Source organism: Muscardinus avellanarius (assembly GCF_963383645.1).
Source record: "Muscardinus avellanarius genome assembly, chromosome: 2".
In the NCBI taxonomy this organism is placed as follows: domain Eukaryota; kingdom Metazoa; phylum Chordata; class Mammalia; order Rodentia; family Gliridae; genus Muscardinus; species Muscardinus avellanarius.
The window spans coordinates 24177396-24181391 of NC_137787.1; positions in this window are offsets into that span (position 1 = coordinate 24177396).

Consider the following 3996-nt stretch of genomic DNA (forward strand, 5'->3'; position numbering starts at 1 on the left):
GCTATGGGAGGAGAGTCTGGGTATTATGGACATTCCATTTTTCTTGTTATATATGCTTATCCAAGTGAATATGTGAGAGATTTATTACTTTGAAAAACCCTTCGCAACATGACAGAACAAAAAAGAAACAGCACTGAGATGATTTTCTACAAACCCATACACTGAGCCTGAAGATTAGGAAAAAGATCCAAGCTGCAGATGCCTTTGCAGTATCCTACCAGTGCAGAGGGTAACTGAAGCACTGGGAAGGGGAGGAGAGAGCATGGGCAAAGAAGGAGGGGCGAGCAGGCTACAGGGAGCTAATCTGGACGCCTCGGAATCCTCCCAGGCCCAGAGCGTTACTCTGGGGGAAAACGAATAATTTTGAGAGTCTGAGGCACTTGGGAATACTGCTTAGTTGGGAGAGGATGGATAAGGAGTGAGTGAGATGGAGCAATGTGCCCAAACTTTAATGCACAAAGCGGGTCCTTGCACAGAAACACTGGAAGAGAAGATGCCATTTAGCCTTTTTTTTTTTTTTTTTTTTTTGCGGGTCTGGGGATGGAACCCAGGGGCATTCTACCTCCGAGCTACACCCCCTGCCCTATTTTTTATTCTTTATTTTGAAACCGGGTCTCACCGAATTGCAGAGCCTCACTAAGTAGCTGAGGCTGTCCGCGAACCATGATCCTCCGGTCTCAGCCTCCTGAATGCTGGGATTACAAGCATGCGCCACCACACCCGGCTCCATTTAGCCTTTTTTAAAAGTGAGAAAGAAGTCAGGCATGATGGGGCACACCTGTAATCCCAGTACTTGGGAAGCCGACACAGGAGAATTACAGGTTTGAGACCAGCTTCAGCAATTTGGCAAGGCTCTGCAACTTAGTTAGACTCTATTTCAAAATAAAAAATAAAAAGGACCGGGGGTGTAGTTTAGAGGCAGAATGCTCCTGGGTTCAATCTCCAGAGCCGGGCACATGGTTCATGCCTGTAATCTGAGTACGAGAGCCTGAGACAGGAGGATCATTGGTTCAAGGCCAGCCTCAACAATTTAGCAGAATCCTCAGCAACTTAGTAAAACCCTGTCTCAACAAACAAACAAACAAACAAACAAACAAACAAACAAACCAGGCATGGTGGCCCACACCTGTAATTTCAGTAGTTGGGAGGCTGAGACAGGAAGATTGCAAGATCAAGGCCAGCCTCAGCAACTGGCAAGGCATTCCTCAACTTACATGAGACTTTTTGCAAAATAAAATATAAAATAGGGCTGGGGTATGGCTCACAGCTAGAATGCCCCTGGATCCAATCCTCAGTATTAGAAAAAAAAAAATAGACGTAGGGCTGTAGCTCAAAGGTAGAATGCTCTGTGCTCTGGGTTCAATCTCCAGTATAAAAAAAAAAAAAAAAAAAGAGCAAATAAACAAAAGCAAAACAAATAAAGGGAGAAGAGGATACTGTTACTATTGCAAACTAAGAACTAAGGCTCTATTAAAACTTTATTGATGGACTGAGTATCTACCCAAGGCCTGGTATATGTCCTGTACCAGTGAACTACATCCCCAGCCCAAGAATTCCAAGGTTTTAAAATGTTGATGTATCTAGAAGGGTTACCTATCTTTTACATGCAGATACACATGGACATTGAGAGAAGGAACTGGCTCTTAAAATTTAGGATCTGGGCTCAAGGGAAGAGTTGGTTCAAAAATACAATTTATCTCCACTAAAAGCAAAGCACTAGCCACTTGGGCTATAGCAGAGCAAAGCTGGAAGGAAGGAAATGGGATGGGAAGTTGCAGACAGGAGATTAACCTTACTGACTCTCTTTATGAGTTTATGATGGCCACCATTAACCAGCTGCCAGGACTGATGAGCCTTGAGTCAAGATAATCAGGTAATGGCAGAGGCAGAAAAAAAAGGAAAGCAATAGGAGAAAGAACTCACTGTACCTACATCATATTTGAGTGGACAGTATTGTACAAAATAGGCCAATTAAAATGGCTGGTCTCTAAAGTATTTTGCCAAAATATGAAATTTTCATCTAATCACAATGAAATTGTGCCTTAATTATCCAGGCATGGTGGTGCACGCTTCTAATTCCAGTACTTGGAAGGCTGAGGCAGGAGGATCGCAGGTTCACGGCCAGCCTCAGCTGTTTAGTAATGCCCTCTACAACTTACGGAGACCCTGTTTCAAAAATAAAAATAACAAATTGGGCTGGGGGTAGAATGCCCCTGGATTCAATCCCCTGCACCACACCCCCCAAAAAAACATTGTGTCCCAATTATAAAGCACCTATAAAAATGGTCCATGTTATTCAGTAGTAACAGACTATATACCTATATATATATATATACATACTACATAATACACATATACATACATATACATTCATACACATACATATAGATGCACTACATAATACATATACATATATTCATCTTCATATTAGCTACCATTTATCAAATACTTAAAATGTAGATTTATATTCAATCTCAATAATTAAAAAAATCTATAAGTATTACCCCCATTTTATATACAAGAACACTAATGCTCAGAGAGCTTAAGATTTGAATTAAATCATCTTGAGAGCCTCGATTTATGCCAGCACTGCATAGTTTCTTCAAGTTTTAACATTTTAAGTTTTTAGAGCTTGGTTTCTTGAGGCTCAGCAAAGAGTATGCCAGAGCTTAAATTTTTGGATGCCTCTGAGTTTAAGAAAGTATCTGCTTAATTATGTGCTATCATTGGTCTTGTGACAGTACCTTATAAGACCTAATTTAGGGCCTGGGGATATAGCACAGTGGAGAAGCACTTTCACAGCGTGGAGGCAGATCTTGTGTTTGATTTCCAGAATGAAAAAAAAAACCCTAATTTAATTTTGGTCATTGTACTTCTACTAACAATATTTGACTTTGGGTCAGTCACTTAAACTCCTTGAACCATCATAATGTGTGGAGACATTAAAAACCAAGACAGATCTGTGTTAAAATTTAGCCTAGCTCTGCCCCACCCTGGGGAAGTAAGTTAAGATGGCTGAGCTACACTTGCTTCTTTGTGTGAAGGCTCCGTCTCAGCTGTGACTGCTTTAACACAATGCCATCGTTTTGGTGGCTCCCAAAACTGAAATGATTTTCTTACAGTTCTGGAGGCTGCCTGTTTGCAATCAAGATGTTAACATGGCTAGGACCTGGAGAGGGACTTCTCTTTTTCCACCTCCTTCTTGGTGCTACATTGGGGAATGGGTCAGATGTAACTGGTCTTTTAGGGGTTTTGGACTAGAGGGTAAACACACGTACCTGTATCTGTATGCATGTGCAATTGTGGTTACATGAAGTACCTAGAATCTAGTTGGGGATCAGGAAAACCTTTGAAGGCCTGATGTTTGGGCTGAAATGTGTAGAATGAGTCCTGGTTAATACGGGGAGGACAATTTAAGGTTCCAAAGTGTCATTGTGCAACAATCTGAAGGCAATAAGGTATAGGGGCTTTTCATTAGCTGAAGGAAAACCCGTGGCCAGAGGACAGTGATGGGTGGGGGATGTTTTGACCAGCTGGTATAGACCAAGTTAATCAAAGAGCTTATTAAAGTAGTGCCAAGAAGAGTTTGAACTTGGAAATATTTTAGATGGCTGAATTGAAGCCCAGCGATTGAAAGGGACCTGAGTGGACACCAGCTGAAGGCTATGCAATAACCTAGCTGGGGATGAGGGAGCTGGGGCTGCTGGTGGAGAAAGAAGTAGAGAAATTAAAGAGAACATAGTGGAAAAATGCAAGGACTTGGTAATGAATTGGGGTGGAGGATGGACAGGGCTCCTTAAGTATTATCTGTAAATATTAAGATGAGGAGGGTAAGCACTCTCTAATAAACAAAAACCTTTTTAGAATTGTGAGGCGGGGATGGTGGCACACGCTTGTGATCCCAGCATTCGGGAGGCTGAGATCCAAGGATAGGGGTTCGCGGACAGCCTCAGCTATTTAGGGAGGCCCTTCGCAACTCAGTGAGACCCTGTTACA